Source organism: Amblyomma americanum, chromosome 1 (genome assembly GCF_052857255.1).
Source record: "Amblyomma americanum isolate KBUSLIRL-KWMA chromosome 1, ASM5285725v1, whole genome shotgun sequence".
NCBI classification, from domain to species: Eukaryota; Metazoa; Arthropoda; class Arachnida; order Ixodida; family Ixodidae; genus Amblyomma; species Amblyomma americanum.
The window spans coordinates 533,916,700-533,936,114 of record NC_135497.1 but is presented as its reverse complement, the minus strand read 5'-3'; the positions used below and the strand labels follow the sequence as shown (position 1 = coordinate 533,936,114).

General features: G+C 43.9%; 1 long non-coding RNA gene across 1 annotated transcript; it reads right to left on the bottom strand.

Moving 5' to 3' along the window:
* Positions 1-557: 557 nt before the first annotated feature.
* On the bottom strand, positions 558-17,325 carry LOC144107661 (uncharacterized). The gene is made up of 3 exons (XR_013309351.1): positions 17,079-17,325; positions 16,509-16,660; positions 558-731 (listed from the first exon to the last, which is right to left on the bottom strand). It is a non-coding gene; the product is annotated as an uncharacterized LOC144107661 (long non-coding RNA).
* Between the last annotated feature and the right edge of the window lie 2,090 nt (positions 17,326-19,415).

The following is a 19,415-nucleotide window of genomic DNA, read 5'->3' as shown; positions in this document are numbered from 1 at the left end:
TGACATTAACAGGTGATGCGAATTCACTTCAGCTACCGTTCTCCTTGAGGAAAGATAGGTTACAACAGTAAGAGAAGACTATAAATCAAATTTAGCGAACATTTAGGGCCTCTTGTTAGCAGTTAAAGCCTTATATTACCCAGTTTGTGACCCAAAACTGCTAGGACTGTTATCTTGCCTTTGTAAAATACCTACAAAGAACATTCAATTCAAAAGGCCTCAATTACGATGTTCAGTGGGCTTCGGCACCCGTTTAGCAGTTGTCTCAAAGCAGTATGTTGGCGAATTTTTTTTTCATTAGCTTTGTGAAGCAGTTCCTGCTGCAATGGCATAAACAGGAAGGCAATATGCAGTTCTGCAGCAACACTTCAGACTGTGATGCGACACACGGCAAGCACTTAGCTCAAAGATGAGTAGGTTGCTCAGAGGAAACAATATGGTGGCTGGGTATGGCCTTAAAGGAAGCTGCTTTGTAACACGGTTTTTCTATACGGCCAACGAAGTTGTTACTCATTTATTCATACGCTTCATCAATTACTGACAAGGCGTGTCGGTAGGAACAATTTATTTGGCAAGGAAGTCCTGGCTGACGTGGGCCTAATGCGACTCTGCCTGTAGACCAAGGTGCAGACTTGTGGGCACAACCTTGAGCCAATAGCCTGGAACGGGGAATAGGTGCCTTGGAGCAGAGACTGCCGCGCCATGCAAGGTCGGCTGCTGCAGTCCCTCCACTAGTGTCAGTCATACACAGGGTTGGATGCCATGAAAAGAAAAAATGTATGCAAGCTCAGAACAATAAAATGCAACTAATAAACCACTAAGAGAAACCCACAAACAAATACACAAAAAATGGAATGCATATGAGGGAAAAAAGATAAGGAGATCTCCCAACAGGCTACAGCAGCAGCCCACGCACTCCTGTAGTGGTTTTGCGTATGGACATAAGAAAGATCCTTAAAAAAAAGAATAAAAGGAACATTGTTCAAGATGTGCCAGAGAAACCACACACAAAAAGAAGTGTGTACAAGGCAGAGACCAAGAATGAATAAAAACAGTCAAGACAAACAACGAAAGGGTTTCTGAAAGGCTTCTGACGCTGGCACACATGAGCTCACAAGCTCCATATGCTAAACCCAAAACCTTAAAGGAGCGGAGACATCAAATTTTTGGTTGGAGTGTTCTTAGTTTCAAGCATTGCATACTCCCACCCGGTGCGTGATACGTGCTCCGCAATTTAAATATGAACATTAAATATTACCGCATTATTTATACGGAGCGATTTTGGTTTCAGAGTGTCGGGGTGCATTACGACGTCACTCGCGAGGAAGAGCAGCAACCCTGGTCATGTGGGTTCCAAAAGTAATGACACAGAGACCGCTGCATCGTCTGCTCTCGTAAACATAGTGTGCATATCAGGGCCTTTCGAAATGCCGGCCAGTACTGCGATATGTTTTATTTTCGAGTAGTTCAAATTATAAAACATTTGAAATTACAATACAAACATGTTTCCACAAATGCAGTGATGAAAAGAAACATTTCATACAAATATTTCATTCCTCTTCATAATTTATCGCATCCTAAAGCTTACTGAGCGTCTCAATGAATGAGGAAAAATCATGTAGAATGGTACAATTAGCCTGAGCCATAACTGTGTTCAGGAAAAAACATGACAGCTTGACTTTGTAAGCTGCCGAACGACAATCTTTCGGCTTTTCATTTCTCGGCCTTTTGGCGCAGATCATAGCACCGAAGCGCGACCTTGTGACAGAGCATCCGCCTCACATTCGGGAGGTGCTGTGTTCGATTCCCAGTGCTGCCGGGTACCCACCGGTTTAAGATTTCCCCGCCATGGTGCTCGGCTTATCTAGGGTGAGATGCTTGGGAGAAGGGTCTTCGACCAAACCGTTGCCTTGATGGATCAGAGATGGAATATAAAAGAGCAACTTTAAGCCTTCGACTTCAGTGGGCACGGCGAACCGCGAGCGACCATGTGGCCTAACAGACCATTCTTCTGCCTTGTACAGGTTAGTGCTTACTACAGCTCTGTTAAAAGCGACAACCGTTGTCTTTTGGTCTTGCCGTGCCCACAGCAAGCTGTATTAATGGTGTATGACGTGTACTGCGTATGCTTGCTCCTCTTGAGCGGAGATATCGAGTTGAATCCCGGACCTGACACGGAAGGTTCCAGCACAAATGAACTGCTTGAAAAACTGCTTTTGGGACAGAATAAATTAATTGAGGATGTTGCAGCACTTCGTATACAACAATCTAGCATGGAAACACGTCTGACGGACTGGGAGACTCGATTTACAGAAATGGAGAAACAAGCCGCGCGCGTGGAAGCACTGGAAAGCACGGTTAAAGCCTTAGAAGCGAAAATTACGGATTTGGAGGATAAAAGTAGACGCTCGAATTTACTGGTTTTTGGGGTATCAGAGGAACCAGAAGAGACAGAGGCTGTACTGCGCCGTAAAATTCTAACTGATATATTTTCTACCAAGTTACAAATCACGTGCAAGTCTGTAGCCCGAATACATCGGATCGGCAAGAGCGATAAAACGCGGCCAGTAATTTTATATTTTCAAGATTACGAAGAAAAGAAAAGTGTCATGCAAAATGCTTTCAAACTCAAAGGTTCTAATACTTCTGTTCAAAACGATTACTCACGAAACACGCTCAGGAAGCGTAAACTTTTGTGGGACAGTACTTCAGAGGAAAGGGAGCACAAAAGAAAAGTTCAACTAATCAACGAGAAACTTCGAGTCGACAACGACCCTTACATTTGGGATGACGCTAAAAACTGTAGGAAAAAAATTGGTAAATATAACAGTGCTAAACAAGACTGACTTCTCCGGACTGATACGAAAGATATGCGCATATTATATATAAATGCACGCAGCATTGTTAGCAAAAGTGATCAGTTAGAGGCTATTATCTTAGGTTACAACCCGCACATCGTTGTTTTGACCGAAACTTGGCTACACAGTGGCATAGATGATGAAGACGTCTTTCCACCATCTTACAGTGTTTTCCGTCGTGACAGATCAACGAGGGGAGGCGGGGTGGCTGTGCTGGTAAAGCAAAACTTGTCAGCAACTCTCTTGTGTCAGGCTGATAGCATTGAAACTATTAGACTAAAGATTTCTTACTACGAACATTCATTCTTGCTATTTGCCGTTTATCGAGCGCCTGGCTCACCACCTCAATTCCTGTGTGATTTGCGTGAGCATGTCAGTTCATTCGTACATAAAAAAAATTTTTTAGTGGGGGACTTTAATCTTCCAGGAGTTAACTGGGAACATTGTTCTTCTAGTGGCGAATTTAGCACTCATGTTAATTATATGCGTGAAATAATCTTATGCCACAATTTGCACCAAGTTGTCAACTTACCAACGCGAGTGCATGGTTCTTCATCATCAATGCTTGATCTTGTCTTCGTGAGCAAAACAATCGAGAATTTTTCAGTATCAATTGAACATGGAATGTCTGATCATAGGATGGTGTACTATTCGTGTCATTTAAAAAAATGTACCGCTAAGAAGGCAAAAACTGTACAAGTGAAGGACTTCACACGTGCCAGAGACGAAAGCGTGTTAGATTACCTCGATTTACACCTAAGCAACTTTCACGGAAGCAATGTAGTAGAACTTTGGGACAAGTTCAAAAATATCTGCACTTATTGCATCGAAAATTTCGTTCCAACGAAAACAAAGAAAACAGGAAATGAAAACCCTTGGATAACGCGTGAAGTCATTCACTTGAAAAGAAAAATAAAACGCTTAAGACGACGGAATGCCTCACCAACTACAGTACAGAACTTACAAGCTACGCTGAGCTCGTCAATTGGGCATGCCAAACGGCATTATTTCAATAACACTTTGCCGCACTTTATTCGTACGGCTCCAGAAAAATTCTGGAAATTTCTGAGCAAAAAGAACAAGGCAGTGGATCAAATAATTAAAGATGGCATTCCCGTTGTCGAAAAGCAAAGTATCGCCGAACACTTTAATGCATTCTTCCACAGTGTGTTTATTAACTCAGAAGAGCTTGCACTTCCCTTTTCACCTTTATCAAATGTATCTCTTGAATTTGTATCCGCTCAAGGTGTGCTTTCTGTAATCCTTAATCTAAAAACAAAATCTACCCCAGGACCGGATAACATACCGAATGTTTTTCTGCGCCGATACGCAGAAATGCTGTCACACTTTCTGGTAATAATTTTCGGTGCGTCACTGTCCACTGCAGCCCTTCCCCCTGACTGGCGAACGGCACGTGTAGTACCAGTGCCTAAGAAGGGAGACCCCACAATGATTACTAACTACCGACCAATTTCGTTAACATCATCTTGTTGTAAGATGCTTGAACACGTCATAGCCAACTTCATCAGAGATTTTCTGGAGGATAACAATATACTTTCACCTGCGCAGCATGGTTTTCGTAAAGGATTTTCTACGGTGACACAATTAACAACGGTAATCCATTCCCTTGCTAGAATTTTAGACAAATCCGGCCAGGTGGACGTTATTTTTTTAGACTTCAGGAAAGCCTTTGACCTTGTTTCACACTCTAAGCTTATTGAAAAACTTAAAATGATTAACCTTCCTTCTTTCATTATTAACTGGGTTGCTGCGTATGTCACTGATCGTAGACAGTTTGTTAATATTGATACTTACTACTCCCATGAACTTCCAGTTACTTCCGGCGTCCCTCAGGGCAGCGTGCTAGGACCATTGTTGTTTTTAATATATATTAATGACATTGTGAGCGTTATTACTGAACCCGTCCAAATACGATTGTTTGCAGACGACTGCGTGCTGTTCAGGGAAGTGTCAAGCGAGGATGACCAGATAACTCTTAATAATAATCTACAAAATATTCTTTCCTGGTGTCATTGTTGGGATATGCAATTGAACGCTGACAAAACAGTGTATATGAAAATAACCAAGAAACTCAATAACCTTTCTTTTCCCTATGCCCTCGGGACAGAACCACTAACCGAAGTCAGCGAGTATAAATATCTTGGCGTCACACTAACAAACAGCCTAAACTGGAACACTCACATAACTAACGTATGTGACACAGCTTTTCGGAAACTTTGCCTTCACCGTCATAAATTGAAGCATGTCCCCGCCGAAACTAAACTTTTAGCTTATACATCATTAATAAGACCAAAACTTGAATATGCATGCGTAGTGTGGGACCCTTATACCAAAACTAACATTGACGCTCTCGAAAGAATACAGCGTAAGGCAGTCAGGTTTATTTTTTCGAAGTACCGTACAACTGATTCCCCGACAGCACTAATGAAACAACATGGAATACCGACACTGGAACTGAGAAGAAAAATTCAGCGCTTAAAATTTATGTTCCTTCTTAAAAATAACCTTCTTGCTCTGACTCCTGATCCGTACATAACACTACTTACGGCACGCCGAACCCGAAATCGACACGATGACTCTCTAACGCCATACAGCACCAGAACTAATGTTTTTAAATATTCTTTTTTTCCTCGCACGATAACAGATTGGAACAACTTACCTCTGCCTCTTCTAACCAGCGTTGATTCAATTGAAACCTTGAATTGCTCTTGAATATTTTTCTTGTCTGCTTTTTGGTTGCCCAAACTGATCGTGTTTTTGCCTTGCTGCAAGTTTGACATTTCATTTTTGCATATTTCATTCATTGGCTTACTTCTGTTTGTTTCTGTTTGACTTTCCCAAATGAAGAGCTCGGTTTGCATTTCGTTTAGTCCTTGTTTTGCTCATGTTCTATTGCCCATAGAACAAGTGTTTTGTAATTATTATTTGCTATCTTCGTTCTATACGCTGATGCCAAGTGTATGCCCCTCCTGCTTGGGCCGTAAAGGCCTGCAGTATTGAATAAATAAATAAAATAAATAAATAAGTTCCGCCGTCAAGCAACCCTAAATCCACGTCGTGCGGTAGAAGCCCATCTTTTTTTTAACCCGTCATGCACACCTGCTGATGCGTGTGAGCCAGCCACAACGGTAGCAATCAAATACCGCCACACTTTGCTCGAAGGGGTTTGTGAGCGGAGAGTGCTTATGTCACATCTATCTTGAGGCTAGAGAAGTGAACGTTGTGAGTTTTGTAACTGGCACAAGGCGAGAGTTTTGGACTGCGGGTTTTAATCACGTGGAGATGTTTTTGTGCCCGCATTTGACGGGAGTTTTGAGGCACAGGCTATCCTTCCCACGCAGTGCAGCCCTGGAGAGCCGAGCACTAGGCCGGGGGACCGCCTGTTCCTATTGGATTAATTGTCTGGTGGACCGGAGGCCGCGGGAATCGTACCCACGACCTCCCGTAGCCGAGGCGAGCACTCAAGCATGAGGCCACGGCTGCTGTGGAGAGGCTCTTGTCACAGCTCAGACACTGAAAAGGCGTATGACGTGATGTGGCATTGTTGAGAAACATTAATGACACAAAAAAATCGATGAACAGCAGCTTAAGCTACAACAAGAGTGAGAGCATTAACAAGACGACCTCTTCCACACTTTCTTGTGACACCTCCAGCTGTGGAATGCTGCCCCAGATGCAGCATTCTTAACGGGACATGGCCCACTTAACTCATGTGTATGGGTTTCACCACACTGGAATCCGTGGCCGTAACGGACCCTCAGATGCTGGCACATTTCAACCAGGAATCTGTGCTGAAATTTCAGCAGCTGTTTTCCTTCTCACTTGACGAAAAGTGCCTGACTGATCCGGACTCTTAAATTTGGAAGTTTGTTAAAATTATGCTCACAAGTTTTTGCTTTCTTTTAATGGTTCATAAGAGTGGTGGCCATATGTGCTGACATTACATGTGCTTTCACAAAAGAAACAAAACTCTGAGAAAATTCTGGAAAATTTCTAAACGGAACACTCTGCATGCTTTCAAGGACTCCATACACTGTTCATTGTACTGCAAAAGAATATTTCAGGCTTTCAAGAAGGAACCCTTGAACAAGAGGGCTGACAAAGGTTGGTTTGCTCATCACTGAGAAGCACTGCCTTTTACTGCCTTTCCAATGAAGGCACACTCTGGCACCCCTTTCGATAGCAGCAATGCCACAGGACAAGCACCAAGCATTTCCACAAAAAGTAACAGCTTTTTACGACCTCATCATCACAGCTCGAACTGCAGAGAAACTAGCCTCTGCTTGTTTGTTTCTGCAATAGCCTATAAGATTGACGAGGTCTGAGAGCAAGATTTACAGATCGATTTTGATGCCAGATTGGGGTGGCGTAGCACCTCGCATCAGTATACTGAAAGCGCATGAATTATTCCTATGACTACGGCTTATTCCACAGAAAATACTTTTGAACGTAGCTGTGTCTATTGATATGCACCAGACCAAACTTAATGAGGAGTGTGGCAACCTGTACAGAACCAACTAGTACCGTATTTACACGCATAATTTGCGTCCTCGCATAATTTGCGCACCCTTAACTTATCACTCGGGTTTACAAAAAAAATTTTTTTACTCGCATATTTTACGCACCGTGCTGCGCTAGACCACCATCATGCACGCGGGCTCTACCCGGTAGCATTCGGCTATTCCGCGTGTTTGTTCGGAAGGCTTTTTGAATCTATTGTGCACTGGGCATTCATGGTGGTGTCGGGCCGCTGTTACAATCGCGGTGGCACCAGCGGCATCGCCACTCGGAACGGCCAGCAGCGCTTTCAGGGAGGATCGGCAACTGAATAGAAGAGCCAACACCGCTGTTTGTTTGCGTGATGCATGTGACTCGACTGCCGGCAACGCTTTTCTCTGTCGCTCTGACGGCTTGTGTTTGTTTGTTCGGTCGTGTCTTGCGATGGGATATCACAACTATACGGCAAGCTTCAAATTGCTTGTCAGCGCCTTATCATGGCGCGGAGCGGCGAAGCCAGCGAGAATAACCGCGTGCGCACAAGTTTGTCCATAGACGACAATCGTTGTGTCAGCAAACTTGTGTGCATGTGGTTATTCTCGCTGGCTTCTCAGCTGCGCGCCGTGATAAGGCGCTGACAAGCAGTTTGGTCGATACTCGCGCGGTACTGTTAAAGAATTGTGTGGTCTGATAATTGATTTATTGATTCGCGGTTGCTTTCCCAGACGAAGTTGCGAAAGCAAACTTACGGAATCTGGAACTATCCAACAATTGGCTCGGTTTTTTTTTCGGGGGCCGGCCAGCGTAGGATGCGGGTTCGGGTGCTGACGTGTACGCAGCAACATACACTATACCTATATTGCGCGTTATGACCTTTGTGGAGTTTAAGTCGCGCTCGCGAAATCCCCGCGTAATTTGCGCACCCCCTTCTTAGAGCCCTAATTTCTGAATAAAAAGTGCGCAAATTATGTGCGTAAATACAGTATATACAATGCTCACTTAATTGAAGACAAGAAAAAGACAGCTAAAACAGACAGGCTGCCATGCCTAATACTCATTAGAAGCAAAACTATGTCATGCCAATAAGAACGGACCGTGTGCTGGACACTCACAGTATCGTTAAAACTCGCAGCAGACCTCTGCGTTAATTTCAGTCCGTCCTTTTCCGAGACATGACCACATTCTTGATGGTATCCCTCACAACTGCCAGAATTTTCCAGGTAAACGAAATTCCTGTGGACCATTCTAGGTTGCTAGACACCCTTTAAAACCGTCATAGCCCTTCAAAGAAATACAGTAGAACCTTGCTGTTCTGTTCTTGGTTCGTGTAATCTGCAGTATCACAAAACGAAAAATTATGCGTTTTGTGCTATTTTTATTCACAATACAAATCCTGGATAACTTTTTGAAACGATTCTCTGGTATACTTGTCCATAATTTTGCCAAATTCTGACCACATGATGCATTCAGAGACCAAGAGAAAATGCCAGCCAAGCTCGTCATCATTTTTGAATGCTTTGCCCACATGCAATGAGCACTGCGGAGAAGACGCCGCTGCTGCCCTGCACAAAGGCAAGGACACCAAGCATCTTAAGAGCAGCTGCGGCTCTTCCACAATGCACAAGTGTAACGGGACAAATATGAGAACGGTAAAAAATAGTTGACGGACTGGACATGCCATGAAACTTCACCCCCATGGAAAACAAAAATATGGAAACAACTTGCAAGCGCTAGCAAAGGAACTTTTCAAAATTTGTGCCAGCACATTCACAAAAGTTTTATTGAAGTGAAAGTGCTAATAAATGCCAGGGACTAGGAAATGGCGCCAAACCTGGACATAGAGACAGTCAAGTGCAGACCAGCATAAAAATTTTTCATAGGGGCTAATTCAAGCTTATTGCTAAAACATTGCATTCATAACATCCAAAAAAAACATATGAAGGGGAAAGGGAGAGGGGAGAGACAAAAAATAAAAGGGAAGGTGGCACAAACCTTTGCCTTAAATATGCAAAAGGCGTGTCATACCATTTGCAAAAGCTATCATGTCAGGATTTCGCATTCATTGAAAAGCAGTGTGCAATCACCTTGAAATCAGTGTGTGGCAAATTAGCCAGCAAATAAATTACTGTAATAAATTTACAGTAATTAAATTACTTTTCTCGGTAATTTATAATGTAATTCATTACTTTTGTGGCCTGGTAATTTAGTAATGTAATGAACTACTTTCAAGCAGTAATTTCACGGAAAAGTAATCAATTACTAGCAATATTACTTTTGTTGCATACCGAGTCCATGCTTCTCGTATCTGCCATGCTTTGACCTCGCGTTTGGGAGATGAGCATATACAAAGCAAAGATGCAGTTTATGGGGGTTTAACGTCCCAAAGCAATCGACTATGGCTATGAGGGACGCCATAGTGAAGGGCTCCGGGAATTTTGACCAACTGGGGTTCTTTAACGTGCACTGACATCGCACAGTATATGGGCCTATAGCATTTCGCCTCCACCGAAATGAGACTGCTGCAGACGGGATGAAACCAGAGTCTTTTGGGTCAGCAGCCGAGCACCATATAACCAATAAGCCACCGCGGCGACTCCCAAAGCAAGAATAAATTACGGACACACTAGAGATTACTTTCATGCTTTGAAGGCAAAAAACATTCACTTTTTAATTTATATTGTTTCCTTCCTTTCTAGTGACACACCTACTCATTAGCTTATAGTCATAGGGCAACACATACATTAAATGAATCATTACTTGCCAAGAAACAACGCGGTTTTGTGGTTGATGGGTTGTGTGATCACCTCGTAATTTGAAGGCCCTGGGTTCAATTCTCTGCACCCTTGGAAGAATTTTTTCTCTTGGCTGACGATGTCATTAGGGGTTATGGACCACTTTTCCTGGACATCGACAACAACGCCGGGTATCAATGTTAATGTGCCACTTAAGGCTTGTGCCTTAAAAGCGTGCAAGTAGTAATAGCCAGCACCCCAAAGAAGCACGCGGACGAGTAGTGCGCGCAGGCGTCAGCACTGCCTTGGTGAAGACTCTGCATATCAGTCACAGGACTGCTACCCATCTCCCTGCACTGCATAAGGTCTCACACACAAATGCACTGCATGGCCACCAGGAGAGCTCGATGACCAAGGCATGCCATATGGCACCTTCATGCAGACGCACTGCGAGTGCTTGAGCAAGTACTTTGACGTCTTTGAGTACTTTGACACCGACAAAAAGTCTCAACTGACATGTATAAGAAAGTTGGCCACGAGTTGTCGGGTTTTTGTGGCCTCATCTGAGGCCGTATTTCTAACTCAAGGGCATGATAGGCAACAGCGTCCCAGCGACATGCAATGTATTTCCACCAACTTGCCTCCAGAACAAATCAATTGAACAGCAGAATTGGCAGCTTCTCGCGCGCCTGCGCACTTCTGGGATGATGCGTGGATAAGCAGTCACTGCACTCCCGCTGTTTACGCGGATGACAAATTCTTCAAAATCAGGATGGTGGGACCATATTACACATTGAACAATGTACTTCTGATTGAAGAATGATATGACAAAGACCTCATCTACATCAGCAAAGCGGCAGTTCAAATTGACTAAAAAGGGGAAAAATTTCTGACGCCCATTTTCAAGCTCAGTGGCGGTGCAAACAAAAACAAAAAACTCTAGAAATTTTGCACAAACTATATCCAATGCGCAACATTTTAGCATCGAAACTAAGTAATTTTCATTACTTAAGGCAGCTAATTGTAATGTAATGTCATTACTTTGAGACCAGTAATTTGTAATGTAATTACTTCTGTGATTTATAGGAAAGTAATTAGTGATATAATTTAATTACTTTTCAAAAGTAATTTTGCCACGTATGGTGTGTGGACAGCGGCTGCCTAGGGAACTTATCAGTGTCCTTAAGTTCTTACGCAAACAATGACACACCACCCAGTTTCCTATTAGTGACAATGTTCATGAGAAAATGGAATATTGTGACAAAGACGACGAAGCTGGCTGTGGTGCGTTACAGAGCACTAGCGCTAGGCCAACGGCCATTAAATTATATCTCTGCCATCGTTCATCGCAACTCACTCTTTGGACAGCCACCACGTAACAATATTATACACCACACAGCATTTGCATTGGAGGGAATGACCAAGAGCATTTTCCATTTGGTTTTCTGCGTGCTAAAGGAATATAGACACGTAATTTTGGTGGCATGTTTTCTTCTCTACAACGATGCAGAAAATACTACTACACATGAATTACCATGTGATATTTGCCCATGACCGCTAAATAATTTATAATTGAATTTTTTCTGTCACGCTGTTTCAGTTTCAACAGCCGAACAATTGCTGTGATGTCAAAGAGTGCTTTTGTGTCACGTGAGGCATCGAAAAACCCCCATATAATCGCTGCTTCATCGTTATGATTTACTGCACTGCTGAAGCCAGCCTTCCTGAAGAGCCGGAATGCCAACTAATGTGGAAGCAGCGATTATATTGCAGTTTTTTCATGCCTCACGTGACCTGTAAGTACACGTTGGCGTCACAGCCCTCATTCGGCTGTTGAAACTGAGACCGAAACAGCACGAGAAAGAAATGCTATTATAAATTATTTATTGGTTATAGGAGAATACCAGGTGGTAATTCACGTATAACAACGCCTTACGCATCGTTACAAACAAAAAACACGCACCCAAAAGTTAGGTGTCTATACTCCTCTAATTCTTTAGACCCACCATTCTGATTACAGATCTTGCTTTGCAGTTCATCTGCTGAGCGACTTAGCGATATCAGCTGAGAATTGCAGATTACTAAAATATTCTCCATTAACTCTTATCCCCACTTTTCCCAATCCAGGCCTCGGAATAGAGCAGGTATTCCTAAATACGTCCTGTTTACAGGAGGTATTTTGTTGCAGAGGACGCATTGCGGAGACTCATTTTTTTTGCATGATTGGTGATGGATTAGACAATGCTGTCCAAGACTTCTTCAGCACAGTTTGGTATTGACACTGTTGCTTCCATCACTGGCAAAACACCATCCAATGAAAGTAACGCCTACGTGGAAGCTGAAGACAGCTAAACTTGTACTGTTGGAAAAAACTGCATGCGTGCTAGACACTTGCTTGTTCACTCAAATACGGCCTACTAGAGCAGCTGGGACACGAGACCTGGCTTACATACCTTCGAGGCTGCACTCGTAGCTATGTGATTAAAAGGTTTCGCCTTCACATTCTTTGAAATGCCTCAGGTATCATCTTTTGCCAGGTCAACGGATATACTCAGGCTGCTTTCAGTTTGGGCATATTGTTACGTGGCGACCAGCCAAATTATAAGTGGCGATGAACGATGGCAGTGAGATCATTCTAATGGCCACTCGCCTATAGCGCGACCTTTCTGTTCCCGCGCCGCTGCCAGCTTCGTCATTTCAGTGACACTACCCGGGGCTGCCGAGCGATCATCCCGATAGTGAATAGAAGAACACACCGACGGAGAGACGGCTCAGTGGAGATGGGTTCAGAGGAGGACGGTACAACACAAATGGCATAGGGGAAGTGCTGGCTGCAACGAAGAAAGATATGTGTGAGTGAATCCTAGTCGACGAAACGCTTGGGACACAGGTCACCATTAGCCAACGGACGAAGCCCTTGAATGCACCGAATGGCATGGGCAGGGGGGTGGTGTCCTCACGTGTGGGCGGCGTCTCGGGCCGTGGCAGCGTTGTCATGTCAACGTGTCTTGTGGTCAGGGCGGGGGACGGGACTGCGGTGAGTGGCGAGGTCGATTCAGGTTCGGCGGGCTGGGGCACAGCCAGGTGCACACGGCCGACAATAACGGCAGGCAGAAGACTCCGAAGATCCAGGACCGGGATGGGGATGATACCCCGCATCTCACACCAAATGTTAAGTGGCGACCAGCCGAATAATAAGCGGCGATGAATGATGGCAGTGAGATGGTTTTAATGGCCGCTCACCTATAACGTGGCTTTTCCGTTCCCGCACCACTGCCAGCTTCGTCGTCTTCGTGACAATATTGCCGCTTTGCACAGTTTTTCCACAGTGCCGCGAGGTATGCCTTAACGAGGTTTTACTGTACCTGTGAGTACTAACGTTGCTGAATTTGATGCACGTCAATGTGAAATCTGAACCAATTCATACACCTCCTGCAGTAAAGCCCATGATCCAACTATAAAAGTGAAGCCCTGATCTATTGCTATGCGATGCATTCAGAAAAGGTGGTGCCCTTGATGGTTTCACAGATAACTTTGACCACAATGGCAACAAAGGCATCAAAGGTTGCCTCCAAACAATAGCTCTCCACCATTCGTGGCATGTTTTCCGCTGCTCTACTATCTTTCTCCACAGTGGCCCACTCATAACTCACCTCAGTTCTGACTGCGGGCCAATCCAGCAAACAAGTCTTACGCAGTACTGTTCGGATGGACCTTATGGCCATGCCACTGCTCTAATGGCCTTATGGCCATGCCACGGCCCTACCACTTTCGCTCGGCCCCATGGCGACATTCCTAACAGAGGTGGGGGAAGGAGGAAGTTGGAGCACCATGAAAGCCAAATGTACAACAAGGACCGTAGTGCAGTGGCCTCGCTCAAAGCTCTGGCCCTGAGCTCAAACAGCACAGGTACTTCTGGTCGAGCTTAGAACTTCGTCATGCCCGAGTTGACAGCTCACATCGAAACACACTCATCGAAACAAACTTTTAATTACACACGCCAACAATGCCACATCTATTAAGATACGGAAGATGATTTTAAGCCATCTATGCTCTAACCAACCCAAAACTCTTACCACTGTCAAGTAGATGACCTCGATTCTCTTCGGCAATACATGCAGCTCATTACTGTTCACAGCTATGGTAAATTGTCATTTTTACCTCTCAGATTTTCGCATCAAGAAGCACAAGGGGTTAACTGTCTGGTTCTTGGGACCAAGTGACATTGAGCAATCGCTACAAGCACTGGACAAACACTCCCTGAAGGGGCCACTGAAAATCTTGCACCAAAGTTGCAAAATATACTGTTTGAAAGGGCACTACTTTTTTCATTTATTTGTACCTCAAAGGCCCACAAGGGAGTATTACATGAGGGGTGGGCTGACATGTATTAGAACCTCCTGTCACAGAATTTTTTCAGAAAAGGCAAACTGAAGAGTTAAAAACATAACAGCGCGGAAAACGGGGACTTCAAGGGTAGAAAACACAGGACAAGCACTTGTCCTGTGTTTTCTACCCTTGAAGTCCCCGTTTTCCGCGCTATTAATTTTTTAAATATGTATCACCAACTCGCCCGCCTTGCTATCGTGTAGAAGAGCTAAACTATTCATCCACATCCTTGAGGTTTTTTTGCTCCCATAACTCCTACTGCGCTAGAAGCCGTGTGTTGGTGCTTGAAACTGAATGCCACACACCTGTATGCATGCAGCAGACATCCTTTACCAGCATAGCATCACGTAAGATCATGCCAATGCCTCATTTGGGGACAAGGGGTGCAAGCACACAGAACAGTAGGAACAAAACGCAAACACTAATGTGTGAGCCACTCCTGTGCTCTGTCTTTTGGGCTACATGTCTAGAGATGAACAACCCCTTCCCCATTTTCCTCAAAAAGTGAAACTACAACGGAAATCTACTGTTACCTTGTGAAAACAAAATGACAAACATAGAAGGAAGAACATAAACATGTCTCGTCCTTGTGTTTCTTTGTATTCTTCAATTACGGGAACTACTTCCTCGTTCCGCTACCTGTCCTACCTACATTCGTCTGCGACTTCTCGCCTCTCGCCACTGCTTGTCTCTAGGGGCACAAACGTTGCCAGTTTCACAGCAGGAGGCCCACCTTCAAAATTATAACTTGCTGATACGTGACAGCCTAGTTGCTTTGTTCAGTATACAGGTAGGCTTTGTTCATTTGGGGTCTGCAGGTGAAAGCTGTTGTCTTAATAGTGAATGTTCCCACGTTTCCTTTTTTTTCTTCTTTCTATGTAATGGCTAGGACAAAAAACTGTTGCCCACCCAATACAAAGGAAATAGACACATAATCATAAGGTCTCTTCCATTTGGCTGCACTTTCTGCACTAGTGTGGCACGAGTTCTAGGCTGGCCGGCGGTGCAGCAGTATGGCAATGCCCATGTGTAGGTTGAAGAACTAAAGAAGGTATGGCACTAGTTATTTAATGAAATGATGACAGTTCTTTGTTGAAATGTCGGTGGGGGTTTAACCGTCACAAAGTGACTCAAGCTATGAGGGATGCCATAGTGAAGGGCTCTGGAAATTTCGACCACCTGGGGTTCTTTATCATGCACTGACATCACAGTACACGGGCCTCTAGAATTTCGATGGAGGCAAAATTCTAGGGGCCCGTGTACTGTGCGATGTCAGTGCATGTTAATGGAGCATAGAGACCTAATATTGGTGGCATATTTTCTTCTTTATAATGAAGACACTACAATGCATGAATAACGATTTGGTATTCGCCTACGACCGCTAAATAATTCATAATCAAATTTTTCTGTCATGCTGTTTCGGTTTAAACAGCCGAATGAGAGCTATGACGACAAGGAGAGGTTTTAGGTCATTAGAGGCATAAAAAAACTGCGATATAATTGCTGCTTTATCGTTTTTATTTACTGCACTGCTGAAGCCAGCCTTCCTCTAGAGGAGGAATGACAACAAATGTAGAAGCACCAATTATATTGCAGTTTTTCACGCCTCACATGACCTACAACCTCTTTTTAAGGTCACAGTCATCGTTCAGCTGCTGCAACTGAAACAGCACGAGAAAGAATTTCAGTTATAAATTATTTAGCAGCCGTTGGAGCATACCACATGTAATCCGTGTATAATAATGCCTTACACCTCATTACAAAAAAGATTGGTTTGGTTTATGGGGTTTCAACGTCCCAGAGCGACTAAGGCTAAGAGGAATACTGTAGTGAAGGGCTCTGGAAATTTCGACCACCCGGTGTTCTTTAACGTGCACTGCCATCGCACAGTACACGGGCCTCTAGAATTTCACCTCCATCAAAATTTGACACCTTCCCCACGTAAAACAGATGTTCGGTGCAGGTGGCACAGCACTCATTTTAAAATCATCACAGAAGGTGGAGGGCTCACCTTGTGGCGCCTTAAAGCCTTTGCTGCCTCAGCATTTTAACGTCCCATTTGTTCAGCCTCTGCGCCAGCAAGTGAACGCCGGACTCGAAGCAGGAATCGGGAAGGCCCGTGCATACCAGAAAACTGCCTGCAAGTTTTTCAAGTGCTGTCGTCTGAAATAAATATGAATTTAAAAGAAGAACATGTTTCCCTCTGCAGACACCAAAGCGTAATAGCTTATCTCGCCACAATTTTTGCACCTGTTTTAGAAAGCGAATTGTAACAAGAGCACACAATTGTAAAGTGCAATTAAGTCAACACTCGACAGACTTTCCCAGCCGCGGGGCCACAAAATATCGGACCGCGTACAAAACTCATCGCACAAACGGTTAGTTCAACTCACGACCGGCTTTATTAGTGGCTCAACTAGACTGTTGTCAAAAGTTTCCCGCTTTTTTTCCGGAGCACGCAAAAGCTGGTAATTATGCGTTACCATGAGTTACGTTGGGCTGGGCTGACAAAAGATATAAAAACACGCTCAGCGCTTGCTCTTTTCCGTAGACCTGCTCAGAGCTTTTGAGCAGAACTTACGATAAAACAGATGAGTCTTTCCCTCCGGGCCTTTGGGTGCACTGGCTGGCAAGCGGGCTCCGTGCTAGTCCTGGGTTATCTGCTAACACAAAATATTCGGGCGCAAGAAAGTTGACAACGGAACGCCGAGTGTAAGATAACAGGCAATTGCTCAGTATGTGCGTGCCAAAAGATAGAAAGAACAAATTACTCACGTGCAACACGATCGCACGCCCGACCCGCCGACCGGCCTGAAAGCAATGCTCGGCTCGGCTCAAACATGGCTCAAACAGCAAAAAAAATGGCGGACGTGACGTCTTTTCTTCAAACAGGATGCGACGTCATGGGTTGAAATAACGCTTGCGTTATTTCGACCTGGTTGTAGCAGTCCCTGCCAAAGCTGGGTCTGATCCCGGCAGCCGCAGCGGACGTATTGCGGTGCAGGCGAACTACTAAAGGCCCGTGCGCCTTGTGATATGTGAGCGCACGTTTAAGAACCCCAGGTGGACTAAATTATTCCGGAGTCTTACACTATGCCGTCTCTCAGCCCACGTGTCGATCGGGATCCTAAACCTCCTATTTTTTTTATATTCTAGCTTTCAAAGTAAATTCCCAAGGCACATTTTAAATAATTGTCTTATAAGCACCTCTAATTTTAGGACGTATTATGTAATTGTAACTGCGTTCTCATGCGCGGAGAAAATTTTGATAGCAATAGTGTCTGCGCAATTTAACCCTTTAGTTCCTCTATGCCGTGCGCAGCATGGCTTTGCGCACGAAAATCAAATGTGTCATCACCCAGTCGTTCTGTCACCAGCTATATCATTTGAGAGAAGACTGTGGCATGTCCAGTTTTTCAATCTTTCCTTTGCTGCTTCCAGTGAAAAAAAAATCATTGCATTACAGCAGCAGGCATACCTTATTCAGTGCTAAACGCAACACGCGAAGCTTTCTCGGCGCTGCAGATGTCATGTGTGCTGCCAGTTCCTTACAGCCCATTCTCCGGTGGCGCCATCTTGCGTCGTCGACATGAGGTGCCTCACCCACGAGAGGTCCCTGAAACCACAACCCCCTTCGAGTACACTGCACTCTCGGTGACTCTGGCGGCTCTTCTGCCCCACCACCGCCTGCTCCCCTCCTATCGGCCACCTTCAGCTGATTACAGCCGCTCATTGAAGCTGAGCTCATTAATGTCAAGATACCGGAGATTAAAAATCACACTTCTACTTTGCCTCTTCGGCTTACACCCACCGAGCTTCATTTGCAGCCTGCGTATATCACTCAGGCCACGTTCTTTCACATCAGCAGAACAGCCTGGGAAACAAGGTAAGAAGAACGAGTTTGTGACGAGGCCACAAGAAGGAAAGTGCGAAGTTCAAGGTGAGCTTATCAATACAAATTATCCTGACTGACGCGGTAGAGAAATGCTAGCCGACATGCGGAAGTGATAATGTACCGAAAAACGAAACCCCTGGTCTGCTGAGTGGGGGTCCTCATACCTGACCCTGTGCTGCTGGGGCCTGCGGTGCTGTTATTCAACAAGGAGACAGAACATACAGTGATAGTTAAACACGCGCACAGAAGCACACGCATGCACGCTGGTGTGCACACAAACATAAAGGTAAAAGCTGTGCTATACCTGCACATGATTCTACAAAAACAGTCTCCTATTAGGATACAGTGAAAAGTTTGCAGTAAGCGAAGAAATCCAGACGAGACATTATAAATGTAAGGAAATTTTATTACGATTACGCAAACGGTAAAGCTGAAAGTGTGCTCGCCGACATACAATGATTGCGCACAGGTGCCTCCGTGAGATGCATCCCCGTGCGGTGTCCCTGCCTCTGCCTGCTCACTCACGGTGGTGACGCTCAGCGGCACAGATGCGGAATCATATTGCATATACACATGTACATACATACATATCCATATACACACACATTAACACATAAATACACACACATATATATATATATATATATATATATATATATATATATATATATATATATACACGCACACACATATATATACATATACACACACACATATATATACATATACACACACATGTATATATATATACATACATACATATATATACATATACACAAACGTATATATACATATATACACACACATATACAGATATATACATAAACAAACATATATACATATACACATATATATACATACACGCATATATATATATATATATATACATACACACATACATATACACACACACGCATATATATATATATATATATATATATATATATATATATATATATATATATATATATATATATATATATATATATATATATATATATATATATATATATATATATATAT